General features: G+C 34.8%; 1 protein-coding gene across 1 annotated transcript in view; it reads right to left on the reverse strand.

Moving 5' to 3' along the window:
- Nucleotides 1-15930, reverse strand: part of LOC116341637 — a 30780-nt gene that overhangs the window by 11075 nt on the left and 3775 nt on the right. The window lies entirely within an intron of this gene.

Below are 15930 nucleotides of genomic sequence, written 5' to 3' on the forward strand. Positions count from 1 at the left end.
ACACTCCTTGGGAATTATCACAAGAATGTTGGCAAGATATCTCGAATGAAAATGGAGAAATTTATTTTCCAGAAATGAAGAAGTTTGAATACAACGGTCGAATCACCAAAAACCCATTCGATGTGCATTCAACATTTCCCAAACTTGAAATTTTCAAATTGGTTGGTGAAGTGGACGACATAAACTGCTTGGCAAATGTGCGACACCTGAAGGAGTTATCACTTAACACTGATGAATCATTAGGAGAAGATCAACTAGTACACATTATCGCAAATAATAAACAATTAACTAAGCTCTCACTTTCGGGTCAATATACAATAAGAACTATCCGCTCGATTGACAAACATTTAAAAAACTTGAAAACATTTAATGTCAACAATGTTGGAAAGGAATTTTATGCTCCACCAACAAATGAGGTGTATAATTTTACATCAGTAACTAGTTTCAGTGCAACCGTTAAAGAATTGGATGATTTATATGGAGATATTCCATTTGACATGCCCAACTTGGAAAATCTCGATTTGGATAGCGGACGCGACATTTTTTCCGATACTTGGTTTGATCATCGAATCACCAATTTTATCAATCGCTTCCATAAATTGGAAACTGTATTTGTGGAGAGATTAATTGAAGATAGTTACATGAATTGTATTGAATCGTTAACTCATGTTAAAGAATTTGCTGCAATTATTTTTGGTGAAATTCAACTGTCATCGTTGACAGTATTCTTTGAAAATTTTGATAAAACAAAATCAAATTTGGAAACCATAAAGATTTTTAATTTTTATGATTCCGAATACCCTCTTTATAAAGAAAAAATGGACGAATTAAATAATCACTTAAAGGAGTCTATGAAACCAACATGGCAAATATCTTATGAACATGGAAAGCGGTGGAATACAAATACACCATATTACTTGAAGTTTGAACGTGATCCATAAATTCAAGAGTAATCAAGTTTCCTTTTCAATTTCAAAACTTCGTTAAAAATTAGTTTAAAAAAAATATTTGAGTTTTAAATTCTTAAAAAAGTAAGTTTTCTTAATAATTTATCTATTATTTACTTAATAAAAGGAATTGTAAATTGAAAAATATTTTGTTAATATATTCTTTAAATAAGTAATCTTCATAATACATAGTATTTCCTCATTTAATCCATACATTTAAGCATCGCGAGGTTGTTCTATTCCAATGAACGAGAAAAATTGAGTCGGTATTTGTTTGTGGGGATTTTATGGTTTCACTTGCATTTTGGATTACTAACTATGATCGATTTCCGTCCGTTCGAAGTATGACCGAAAAATGCATAGTTGATTTAAAAAAATGGGTTAGATCAAGGAAAATACGAACCAATATACGAGCAATACCGCATAGGTGGCAAAAATATGTGCGATGAAAATCCGAATTCACTGGAGGTATTTTAAGCGAAAAATTATTGCCGCATTGTTTGAACATTGTATGCCGTATGTGTGTTTTTTATCATGCCACCAAAGCATTTTCAGCAGAATACCAGGTGTATCTTAATGACTTTTTCGACGATATAATTCTGTTGTACGCTCCATAACCGTGTGCGAGCGTATTTATTGATTTGTCGAAACTGGTACAATGTGTTTATAAGTAAATTTGGTCGCATTTTACGCTGATTCTTTCTCCATTTTTTTTCTTCTCTACGATTGAATACGATAAATCTAGTGTGCTTTTTGTTTCAATTTTCTTGTTGCTTTCAACCAGAGAAACTCGAGCGAAATCATGCATCTATGCATTTAGCAAAATATGCGCGACGCTCATAAATTCCACTGCAAAAAAGTAACAGCATAAAAAGCGCATCGCGCCATAAACTTGATGTTCTACAGCATACCTAATCGCTTTTATCCTGAATTTTCTTCTGTGTATGCCATAAAGTGATATCCATTTGATGGTTCTGGTTTTTATCATATACACATTCCACGAACATAAACATTAGTGTGGATAACGAACAAAGTGAAGTAAAGCGAAGCGATAGGGAATGAGTGAAAATGTGTACAAAGTGTCGGTGTCCATTGAGCATGTGTTTCGTGCATGTGTGTGTGTGTATTAAAGTGTCGTATACATATCTTTGGTCGAGCATGAGGTGAGAATGTTATTGTTGCTACGTGAGAAGCAAAAATGCATTTCAATTACGATTTCAACGACAACGTTGTCGGAGGATGTTATGATCCAGTTCGCTTTTGCCCTCAGACGTCTCGCAGTTACGCAACCGACACAAGCACTGAAAGCGATACAGGCTAGAGAGAAGGAAACACAGGTAAAAAAACAAGTATTTGAATGGACGATAGCTTACACGATTATTACGTATAAAATCAGTCCATTGCCCATTTATCTCTGTGTAAAACGAACTATAAATAGCTGAAACTAGATGGATAAAGCGGAAAGTGACAATAAAACAAGCAACATTTCAGTTGCTCTTGCTACAAAAGAGAAACAGAGAATGTGGAAAAAAAGTGAGCTGAACGGCTTAATGCCCAACTAAGTCAACAAAGAGAAAACACGGAAATAAAGCAAACGGCAACGATTTAATGATGGAATATGGAACTTTTCAATGCATGTGGATTTTAAAAACACTAATTCGTTTTCATTCCACGCAACAACTGTCGGAAACAAGTGAGCTACACTGACGACGAAAACGACGAAACTTGTAATAAAATGAGGTAATAAACGAAATTAAATTTTTTCAAAAAATGTTATAAAACATTCCATGTGTTGACAAGCATTCTTTCCTCTTGCTTTGTTCGAGCATTTATCTCAGTCGTAATCGCTCGAAAATGTGTGTATATGTTTTTAAAGCCGTTTGAACTTGTTTACATTGTCGGTTGACATCTTTTTCTTTTTGACCATTTTGTTTTTGGGGCAGATGGAAAGAGCGCGAAAGTCACATACAAAAAAATGAACAACATTTATAACATGTTTGTTGTAATACAAATCTCAGGAATTTGATGCCACAAAACATTAAGTTCTGTGTGTGTGTGTGTGCGCCCTGGAAACTCGTGACTAAGTTTCCGTATGATGCTTTTTGCCTGCTTTATGTGTACCGTGCAACAAGATACATTCCGTGCACGGAATCTCGGCTCAATGAACGGTAAATTGATTAGTATTAAGTTTAAGCCCAAACATAAAGAAATTTATAGCGATGACGATGCATATTTTTTTCTTCGTTTCCCCTTTTCCCTCGCTGTCTTTCTCAGGCATCCTATCCATTCATTTGGGTCATATAAATATCATAAAAACGTGGTGCTGCTTTTTTATGTTGTTTATTTAAACGAAAAGCGAATCAATTGCGATATTTCTCTCATGCCCGTCACACACATGACCATTATGGCTCTCGGCGGATTTCTAGCAATAACACCCTTTCGGTACGAACGTGGAGAAAAAATCAAGGCAATAAATATGCGGTGAATGCACATTTTTTCTCGGATTTTGTTAATATATTTCAAGGGGAGCGAAAGAAAAAACAGAACATCCATTCACACCGATTAATCCATGCTTGGCTTTTAGTTTCATTGGGCTGTTTTAAGCAGAATCAAAGTGCATTAAAATTAGTTTGCAAACAAATGAAATAGCCCAGAGCTGAAAAAAAATGTTTTAATTTGACTGTAAACAAAATCATTGGTTCATGCTCAGGAATTGAAAGGCCGGAGCGCTATCGAGTTTCACCGTATACACTCAAATTGATGTCCATTTGAGTGACAGGATGAAGGTAAAAAAATGAGAATCAACTCATTCGAACAAATTAAATTATTAAAATCGCTTAATTGTTTTTGCGATACGCTGAATTCTTTGGGCGACAAAATTATATGGTATATATTACAGACTTTTAATTAATTTAATTTTCGGTTCTTTTTACTATTATTTGTTCTTAGCGTGAGAATAAATAAACATATCATTTTCGATTACCTTCTCGCATTTTTTTTTTTTTCATTTCATTCCACACAGAAGCGCGCACCACATTTTTTGGCTTGTTCTGCAACATAAAAGGAACACAGAAGGAAGCAAATAAAATGAAATCGAGGCTAAAAAATGGTGTGATATATCAGTGTTTGCAGCTGATGCAACTGTTTAAAATTGAATTTTTATCAAGAAGAATCAAATATGGTGAAGCTGTGTATTTAAAGCTCGTGCAATGCACAATGGCCCGAATAATTATGCCCGCTGCGGGCAGTTCAATCAGCATCATCAATAAATAAAACAATTTACAAAATGCTGGCGCACGAGAAAAAAACCGTTGAAGCCAAAATTAAGCAACAAACAAAGCGAGTGAAAAAAAACTGCGGTGAAAAACCGTAAATTATTGTTTGGTTGTGCTATCTCAATATTTACACGCCGAAGCTAAATATGTTGATGGAATTTGTGTGTACCCCCAGACGTGCATATTTTTTTGCAACGAAAACACGCAATGGAGTGGTTTGTTTTTTTAAGTACATTTTATACGATCGTTTACATTATTAAATCTACTAAATAGGTGTTAATGTATAGTAATGAAGAACAAAATCAGTAAAAAAAAATGAGCTCCAAACAACAAAAAATACGTGGAAAAACTTACACCCTTATTCTTTGGGAAAAAAAAAAACGAAGCCGAAGAAATGATGAGAAAGAAGAGCGAACTGTCTGTGATAATTAAGTGTAAATTCATCTTCACAAAGAACTCATTCTCTTTCGCAATTTTGTGTGAAAGAAAACTATTCCTTTCATAATAGACTGCAGTCTCGTTTTTTACGACTACGTGCGAGCAGTTTCGAACAAAGTTCTGCAATCTCGTTAAACACAAGTTTCTATTAAATCCTTTCAAATGGAGAATTCAGACGGAATCAATTTTCACAGCATCAACCGAGCGAAAGGAAAATAAAGTGTGACAGGGGACAAGAACTGGAGGAAGAGTAGTTAAGATGCGATAGAGAGCACGATTTCTATTGTAAGTCCATCACATATACGCGGTACGCCTGTCTCGTTGATGATGCTCCAAAATTTCATTATGCTTTCCATTGAAGATTACGCCATTGAACACAACGCTTGGCATGCTGTCTTTTACTCATACTCCTTTACGCGCACACATTCTTTCACGTGCACACATTGTGAGAGCGCTGAAAGATAATGAAGGTGTCATCATAATTTCGATTCGGGCATACTCTATGCTACCCAGACTTACATCGATCGATCTGTAAGTTATTGTTACAGCATTTTTCTTTTTCGTCACAGAAAGACAAACTATACTATCTTTCCACTCGCTCTCTCCTATTATCTTTTTCTCTTTCTCTCTCTCTCTCTCTTGATGGTGATATATTTTCACTCTCGTTCACTCGCTTTGTTCCACTTCAAGAGCATTAGGTATTATTAGATTCGACTATTGTTTATCATGCTTTTGCTTTTCTTCGTCATCGCTTTCGGCTATCAGCCGTGAATTTCAGCGAAAAAGAGAGAGAGAGCAGTGAAAAAAGGGAGAGAGAAAGAGGTGAAAAATATGTATTTTTTGTGCTATGCTGCGGCAATTGTCACTTTGTGTCATTATGTTGGATCCGATAAAAATATGTTAATATGTCTTCACATTTAACAATGTCGATATTGATGAACTTTACAGCGACTAACCATCGCGACATGAAAAACAGCTTTTTTTTTCAAAAAATGGAGCACGCACACAGCTTCGTCAAAATGGGTTGTGAGTTTGAGTGCCGAGAGAGATAACAATGATGGAATAGAACGATTATTATGGGAATAAATACCGAAGTATCTTCTTATAAGAGGATAATCGAGTTACGATGACAAATCCAGCAAAATTTTATAGAGCGTTAAAATGACATTTCGAGAGAAATGACTGCGCTCCATGCTCGGTCGAAGCGAAAAGCTGTTTATGTTACACCAACGTTTACCAGATCTACTATCTGGTAATAGATACACTTTTTTGTTTCTATCTATGGTTACAAAATGTGATGGTTACCTTAAAAATGTCAGTGGCAAGGTAGAACCGATTTGATTGATACTGTGTACGTTTGAGCAATAAATGTTTGATCGACTGAAAAATGATGCACACAAAGCAATTGTATATCGCCAAAAGGAATGCATTAAATGCCATACATTTTTCAATAGCTATGCATTTATTCAACATGAATACCAATTGATATCTGTCGAAGAGTTCTTCTTTTTTTCTGTCCCGAAAGTTATTCGTCTTTAATCCCAAAAAAAAAAGTGTCACATTGTTGTGTGTCAGGCTATTACCGGATTTATTCATCTAGACATTAAACGGGACAGAATGTCGAGGAAAATTGTACATATATAAAACCAGTTTATGTTTACTATTTCGAGCATTTCATAATTGGCTTGTGTTGAATAATAACCACTGTGAATTAGGGAATAATTTGGTTGTTTATGGAAGTAAACAAGTGATCACGGTGAGACGGTGAGGCGTAGAGTGTCAATTCACGGAAAGTAACACATTTGGCCACATTTAACACCATTTATTCTGAAACATGATCTAAGTTGGTTATGCACGCATCAAGCCATTTATCCAAAGCGCAAGTTTATGTTCCTGTTTGCCTATTAAAATGCAAGCACACGATGTATCGCATGCGGAGGAATAGAATGATGGCATGACAAAAATAAATTTTCATGCTCATCTAACGTAAACAAGAGACGTATAAAAAAGGGCGCACTTAAAGGTGGAGGCTGGAAAAAGTTTCGTGCCGGAAAATATGAATATATGAAAATACCATTAAAAATAAATCATACAGGTAATGAGTGTGATGAGTTATAATTATAAATATACTTGATGTACGTCTATTCGTCCATATTTTTTGGTTGAATTGTTTACTTTTTGGCATATGTCTATTTACAAAATGTGAGATTGTTGTTTAGTTTTGAAAATCTTTCAAAACATCTTTATTACATTTTGATGGGCTGTTCGCGTGTGCCTCTGACACAGTGACAGTATTGTATTTTCCACTGTCAAAAATGATTCCGAATCAAAATATGAAAATAATACCATCAATTTGCTCTTGATGAATCTTTCAATGGCAATGGCAATGGTGGAATGTATGTGAACTACTGCATTAAAAGAATGCATCGACTTGTACTTGAATGCCGTAATCGTAACGTAAACCATTTTCACTATTCGTCTATCCCCGAACTCTCCTCTTTTTCCCTCTCGCTCTATCACTTAGACACACAGACACATATATGAATATTTATCGACGGCAAAAGAACGCCACATAATCTCTTATATAAACGGATGTAACAACTAAAATGCCATAAAACATGTTCTTGAAAATTTCCATGTGTTCGGGAGGTATATATTGTTGCATAAGCTTCGTTCGTTGCAGAAATCCCCATTCAACCGACACTTTACTTTCGTTCTCTTCGTTTTTTTCTTACTCTGCATGCATTTAAAGTAGACATACCAGGATATTGTAAGAAAAGAATGTACACTGGCTTTGTGTGTGTGTTTGTTTTTTTGCTCTTTTGTTGGATGGTTGCTCACATATTCGTTGCATTTTTGGTTCGTCTCACATGTGGCATGTGTAAGTCGTTGAATTCATGTTGTCATTTATCATAGCTATTAGTAAATTGCAGACGAAAAGAATTTGTTTGAACAGCGTGTTCACATCAATGAGGCAACACGACAGCCAACAGCTCGTTGCCAGAAATATCATTGAACTCTTGGCGTTTTTTGGTTTTGCTCACATTTTCTTTTGTAAATGGCATTGCTTTATTCCTTTTGGAACATCATACTGACAATTTACGTTTTAGGGCTAACCATTGGGTATTTTTCGTCTGGTGTTTTTTTCTTCTTTTCTCTTCATTCAACCGCACACATCAATGATTACAACTGCAATCTCGTTTCGTTTATCATAATGTTTGCACAGAGAGAAGGAGAGATAGGAAAAAAAACCCTATCTCCATTGAAACTATTCAATTCGACATAAGTGGTGTTCTTTTGGCGAATGTAAAACGTTTTTAAACTGCCACTTAAATCAACAAATAACGCAAGAAGTGTGATGTTCATTTTTGAGTTTTATGCTAGTTGTTTAAATCGAAAGCGATTGCACGTAAATGCAGCATTCTCTTTCTCACACACACACAGAGCGTCTGTCTCCCTTTTACACTCTACTGTCTCTGGCATTGCTCATACGCTCCGATTAATGCATAGATCAAACTGAACAAATATACAAAAATCGAAAACAAAACGAGCTACAATAAAAGATGAGATTTAAATCCAACACAATATCGCTATAAAAAACTTTTTTTGGAAAATATGCTCAACAGCATAACAACAACACACGCTCTCTTACACATAATTCCCGTCCAACTTTTTCATGGTTATTTGTTATTTTAAGTACTCACTTGTTTATCTTTTAAGTTTCTTCATTTATATTCAAAATGAATCCTCTCGCCCGCTCGTTCGCTCTTTCATTTACTATTTTTTTTTTTTACAACAAGCGTATCTCAACTGATATTTTTAGATGCGGTCATAAAATGCTGCTTGACGAGTGCAATAGAATATGGTGTTTCTATGTCGGAACCAAGACGGGCGCGCACAATGCATCGATTAACAAAAACACAAACCATAAAACAAAACTAATTAAATGAACTCGTATAAAACCACGTGTTTATTTTATCCGGCATTCATGCAGCACACGATGCAATTTGTTAATATGCAATAACATTTTTTCGCACGAAAAGATTTGTTCGACGTTTGTTTACCGAGGCCAATATACAATTTGGGGAATTTCGGGTTTTGAAGTGTGTATCTGTGTGTTGTGCATACAGGTTTAAATTTCTTTAGTCAAGCACACCGCATTCCTGTGCGCACATTTATAACTGAAAACACTGAAATGAGTTCACACAAATATTTACATTCGCCGAATAACATTCGTAGACACATGCACCATTTTTGGGACAATTTTGCGTCTACATGTTTGACCACATTTCCTCAAATGCACATGTAGTAGTAAATTCCCGACCCGAATCAGGAATAACATTGCGTTGGCATTTTTGTCTTGAACAAAAAAAAACGTTACCAGAAACCGCTCTTTGTAAACTTCATGTATTGGAGTTGTACAAAAAAATGAGAATGGCGAAAAAAAACAAGACGACAACAAAAGCCCCAGTGACTGTGATATGATTCAGTGGAAATTTATTCATGAGTTTGTTACTCTGGGGCGAAACAAACCGGCAACACAACCACACTGCAACAACTAAATCATATAAATCGAATCAGGCAACATATAAAACGACCACGATTCATAATTCGACGTGTATGGCTTAAAACTGAACACACATACACTCATACGCACAGCAGAAGATGGAGAGGTGAAAAAAACGAACGAATTTCACTAAACTTCATTTCATTCGCAAATTAAATTTCTGCAATTCAGATTTCAAAAGTGATGTAATGCCGCGCTATTTATGCGGCATTTTTATTCATGAAGTACGTATATTTGCAGGTTACCATCAGCCACACACACAACGGTGTGTGTATGTGAACTAAGCCGGAATGTGAACAAATAAAAGAGAAACAAAACGTCGACTTTTCAAACGACGATAAAAAAAGAGCGGTTTCAACCCATTTGGTTTTGAATTGAATGGAAAAACTGCAGAAACGAATCTAATGTCAGAGCAATAAAAAGAAACAGGAATAATTTCATTTTTGAATCAAAACAAAAGAAAAAAAAAGCTTCTTCGAGACAGAAAAAGCGATCGTCGAAAAATTATGTTGCAATAATTTTGTGCGACACACAAACCACACGTGATTACATTCCAAATTATATTTTGATTTGCAGCAAACGTATGTAGCTGTAAAAATACTCTGAGGAATGAAATTCAGTTTGCTAAAACATGCTGCAAGATTATTAATGCGTTGCTTATTACGTTTTTCATTTCGGTTTATTTTTTCATCGATATAAACGCATTTCTTTCTTTTCATTGCTTCAATCAATTTTATTTTTGAGCTTTTTTGTACTCTTTTCCGCTCTTCCTCTGTCTTTCTCTTCCTTTCTTTTTTTCTTTCGTTCGCTGTCTGACTCTCACTCTCTCTTTTATTCTCTCTCTCTCTCTCTCTCTCTCTCTCTCTCTCTCTTCGTCCCATTGCCAATATGCTCTCTATCACATATTAAGTTTTCTCACGTATTTTCTGCTACCCCATGGGTGAGAGTGAACAAGTATCAAATCTAACCCATTTTTCATTTTTTGCACAGCCATAAAAATGAATGTTTTTTTCTTCTTTGTGCATGCATGAAGATGAATTTGTTGGTACGTAAGCATTATTGATGCCATTACCCAGATGCCAATTTCATGTCATCATTCTGCACTTTCCATAGTTTGGAAGAAATTTCCGAGTGTCAAAATTTTCCCCACCCTCGTTTTTTTGTTATCGAATTTCTACAAACTATCTTTGGCTGAAGGAAAATTGAAGAAGACCAAAACTGTCCGAAAACCGGCACATTTCATTCGATATAAACGCATATTCATAACGAACGGCGTACAAACTGACATTCCAATTGTTTTTCGTGCTGTGAATGTGTTGTGTGTCCAACGAGAAAAATAGAACAAGCAAAAAAAAAGCGCAACGGGTCGAAATATTCAATGAGTGAAAAGAGTAATTTTTCATTTTATATTGCAAATAAAATAAGATATATGACTAGTGATTTTTCTCTGCATGCGGCTCTCCCTCTCTCTCTCCGTCCGCTCCTTCGTCGTTCGCTGTTTTTTTAGGTTTGTTTAATGACCTGTATAAGCTGAAACGATACATTCCTCATATATATTCGATTGACTAAATCATTTTCGACCGTATTTTTAATACTCGGCAAAAAGACTCATAAACTTTTTTCACCCGATTGTGCTGTTATTATTGTTGTGAATCCTCTTGTTCTTTTTTTCCCCTTCCAAATGGGCAAAGCGCGTGATAAAAAGTACTTATAATACATTGGCATTCACGTTGCCGTACTTTTTCATTCTCTCTTTCGTCCATAGTTTTTTCGCGTTAAATTCCATTGCGTTTTGTAATGAACAATGAATTCTCTCCATTAGTTTGGGATGGCAATAGTTTTGGAATTAACTTTGGGCATTTTCATGGTATATGTTTTTATCATTTCAATTGCGTGCTTTTTTCCGCCGGCTTGTAAAATACCATCTGAAATTTTATTGTTTTCTCATGCATATAAAATATGATCATTATTTTCTGTAAAAAAAATTTTATGTCGAACAACTGCGATGACTTCAAATTTAATTCTGTTTGTCTGGCATACGACATTTGTAAAATGTATGACGACTTGTTTGAATAACGTGATTTTTATTGTTGTGGGTACAAAGTTTGTACTAGAAACGTGTGTTTTTTGTTGTTGTTGGCATAGCATATGTATCATTTTCATTTGATCCACCTCTATTGTATGTACAATTCCATTGGCATTTATTGAAACGCAATTTTTCAATCAATTCAAGCAAATGTGTGAAAAGAAATTAAATGAATCATTGTTTCAGGGATTGATGTATTCAATTTTTGGTGGCAGGATATTTATCCATTTACGTCCAGTTTTTTGCTGCTGAACATTCATCAATTCAATGTTTATTTTGTCTAAAAAAAGGTTCACTTTTTTTCGCATTGAGTTACATATTTTCCGATGTTTTTGAATGGATATCATTTTCATTTTTAACCTTTTGTACATATCATTTCAGTTTCAATTCTCGTTTTTATTCATCGAATCACATTGTTTGCGAAAACGCTTTGCCATTTTTCTAGATAAATATAAATTGAAGGTATTTGAAGTTGGTCGATTGAAACATATTTTATTTTATTTCGAAAAATCACGAAAACGATATTTGGATTGAAATCAAATACAGAAGCGGACGATAACACCACTTGGTTGAATGTAATTGGTTAAACGAGCGATGCAAGTGTAATCAAGAATGCATCGATTACAAACAACGATAATTTTTAATCAGATCTTCGTTTTTCACTGATTACAAGAATTGAGATTAATAGTAAAAGATTTACTGAGGCTCTCTCTCTTATGGGAAATAGAACGATAGAGATAAAGAGAAAGGGAGAGACAAAGAGAGAGAGAGAGAAAGAGAGAGAAGGAAAAAGAAAGAGAAAAGAAAGAAAGAATATAGTGAAAATCCCTTGCGGATGAAAGGAGTCACGACGATGAGCCACACAGACACACACCGTAAGAGATAAATAATTTGATTGGATTCAACGATGCGCAACCGAATTCGAAATGTTTGGCAAACGAAAAAGATAAACGAGTGGAAAATTCTATATTGGTTGTATAACCGAATATGCTTCATTGAGAATGAAATTACTTCATTAAAAATCGACAAGCGAAAGAAAATAAATTGCAATCGAAATCGATGATTCAATTTGGCATTCACATCTTATATGCTTTTCGATTCTTCTTCGATTTGTGAGCGACTCGACTATTTTTTTGCACTCGATCGGTATAGGTGGGTTTTTTGGGAGATATTTATATATTTTCCCAATCAGAATTATTTGTACAAAATCAATAAGGAATCACCTTGTTTTGATGATTTCGATGGCAATTGTTCTATAGTTTCCTTTAATTTTCATATTGTTTCATTTTTCATTCGGGTGAAATGAAATGAATAACTATGCTGAACTATAACTCTTTGCCACATCATTCATATTCCATTATAATTATAAAGATTCATTGTAAATATTTAATTTTATTAATTAAATCTCGTGTCAGTTGTACAAGTTCCATTATTGTTGAATGCAAGCTTCATTGGACGATTCAGAGCAACCGATTCGTGCATTTCTTCATAAGTAAACGTATGACTTATTGCACAAACTGTTGGGAATTTTGCGAAAAGCGATATCAAAATGGATTTTATCGTGGGGATTGAATTACAATTTGAAATAAATGAATTTTACCGAATCACTGAGCACCATTCCATTTTCAATGGATCCGATCGAAATGTGAGATTATTTTCGAAAATGAATTTGATAGGCGTTTTTAATAATTAAAGATCTGCAAGTAGTTGAGGGCAGTGAAAGTGCATAGAACGTATTATCAAGTATTTTCACAGTAATTGCCGACAATTTCAATCCGATTCGTTATCTTTAAATAGATTATTATTATCGACGACTATCAAACATTGACCGTAATAAGCACTCGACACCGTTTACTTATACACCAGTTGAAAATATTTTTCATGACAACGGGGGCCACAACGTAGTCTATGTTATCGCCAACCGGCTAAGCCTATGAAGAGACAAAATGCGAATTCCCCTCATCTGTGCCATCTTGTATTCCATAGTTGAACTCAATTTAGTTACAATGAATTGAATCGAAAAAGAGAAAAAAAACAACAACAGTAACATGGCTACATAGATCTGTTGACCAGTGAGATACGTATAGCAATGGAATGAAAGAATGAAGAAAGCGTATATGTGTATGTATGCATCAGCACGCATAGATGTACAGCTCTGTGTGGCCGTGCTATTGTTGTTGTTTTTTCACTTTTTCATTTCAATGCTACAGAATTAAATTCAGTTTTTGCATCTAATTCACACTAAAATCAGATGGCGCTCATTAGCGAGATTCGCAAAAAAAAGTCTCCAATCTCATACAAATATACACCGGCTGGTTATCGCAATAATTGAATCAGATTGATAAATACACCGAGCGCATATAGTTTTTGGCTGAGCGAGTTATTGTAAATTCAATGTAAGTGGAATTTCTAGAGTAAAATTAATTGGGTCGAAAATGGAAACCGAATCTTTTGAATTATTTAGCAAACAGGTTTAATGCACTGTCTAAGACATGGAATGACATACAGTGTAGATATGGAAATCAGATAAGAAGATTAAGAGCTAAATAATCAAAATGATATTAACACCGTTGAAAATTAAACGAATTAAGAGCGGAATGTGCGAGCGATGCAGTAACATTTGCATATTTCTTCAAGTGTATACCAAATGAGTTTCTTTCATGACGCGAAGATATTTAAAGTTCACACAAAAATGTGAGACACATATGATTAAGGAAAATATTTTCGTCTATTTTTTTTTTTTTGCAAAAAAATGTCGAGAAAGTTTACTTCGAAGAAAAAGGACATCGGAAGAAATCGATATTTTCGGGTTAATTCACTTCCACTCGAATGAAAGCAGTATTATTGGGTTTCATAATAATGATCAAGCCCATAACACTGTCTGATTATTCCATCATTAATTTCAAAGACAAAATAGACTAATTTCAAAGACAAAATTTAAGGAAAGTTCCAACGAAGAGACTATCAAAGAATATTATGGGCTAAAGATACAACAGTGGATACAATGTTGTTTGGTTGTGTGTGAAAACCGCTTCAAATTAAGCCGTTCGTTCGAAAAGTGTTACAATATAAACCGTTTGGAAAATTAATAAACTAACTGGATTACGGTGGTGTATTTTAATCCGAAGCATATTTTAAGTTGCCTGCTATACAAACCAGAAAAGCCAATCTACATTAAAACGTTAAATTTAACACTCTTTCGATGCAAACCATCCATTTAAATTGTGTGTGTATACACGGTCACCACAGTTAAGAGCTGAAAATAAACTACCGCTTGTGTATAGAGAAATTGTGATGCTATTTTCATAGCCATGGGTTGTGTTTGTGTGCGCCTGGTGCTCCGAGGTGCATATGGTGGGTGGGGGAGCTGACTTTGGCTCGCCACCATTTAATATTGCTCTAAAATCATTACAAAACCCATGAACGTGCATAGAATCCATTTATTTACGGTCATTTTGTGAGTGAGTGCACACGAGAGAAAGAGAGAAAAAGAGAGCGAGATCGAATAAGGAGCGGGCGGACAACTTGATGTTGGTCGGTGTGCTGGTACCAGTGGACGCGATGAAATCAATATATCGAAAGCATAAGCACATATACATTCTCTCGCTTTCCTCTATATAAAAAAAAGAAAAATACAAACTGTTCAGATTTATTTTCATTGAATGAATGAAATATGAGTTGAACCGTTTTTCATTTTCTCTCCGCTCTTTCTCTCTCTCTCTCTCTCTCTCTCTCTCTCGGCGGGAATGGTCGAGACCATCAGCTAACTGTCGCCTCAATTGAAATTTATTAAGTGTGTTTGTTTCACTTGATGATTGTTTTACCGAATCTGGCCACAAAATATCGGGTTTTCGAAAGAGAATAAAAAAAAATATACGTCTCTTGCCCAAGCGACATTTTATATGGCCGTTAAAAGTGTACCGAATATTTTACTTTGTTCTATTGACGCCCCCATTAACAGTGTGCGCTCTATCTCGTACATTTACAATGCAGATAAAAAGCGATTGTGAAAAATAGCCAAATTGATACATACGGAACAGAGAAAAACGGAGAGAGAGAGATGATTTCAAGCATGGAAAAAATGTTGACATCTGTTTTTAGAGCAATTCACAAAACAATTTTATTCTTTTGTTCATATTCTTTTTTCCATCACCAAATGTTTGAATAAATATGGAAGTTTTTCTTTTGTTTCGGTGACAAAATGAAATGAAAATATACTGTTATGGCTTTTTGGCGTGGTGCTTCAAATTTTCTAAATGATGTACGATTTTTGATAGAAACAAAACAATGCTTGAACGTTTTTCATTTTGCTTTTTTTTTTGCTGTGACATTTAAATAAATGTGTACCACTGTTAAGCGCAACAATCATAAAAGGTATACCATGAGTTTTATCGAGGAAAATGGAAAACAGCGATGAACATCGTTTACGATTTTTAAATTATTCAAATTGATCCAAACTGCTTGAAAAACAAAAATCATATTGCGGCATTTGACAAACAAAAAAAACGACTTACTTCCAGAGCAGTAATGTGCGAAGGGGGGGGGGGTAAACCCCCCCCTGTGATCTGGATGAGAAAATTTTTTTCGCGAAAATTATTCGAATTTGCTAGGGTTTTT

The sequence above is a fragment of the Contarinia nasturtii genome, unplaced genomic scaffold, assembly GCF_009176525.2.
Source record: "Contarinia nasturtii isolate CC-2019 unplaced genomic scaffold, AAFC_CNas_1.1 Cnas_scaffold_745, whole genome shotgun sequence".
In the NCBI taxonomy this organism is placed as follows: domain Eukaryota; kingdom Metazoa; phylum Arthropoda; class Insecta; order Diptera; family Cecidomyiidae; genus Contarinia; species Contarinia nasturtii.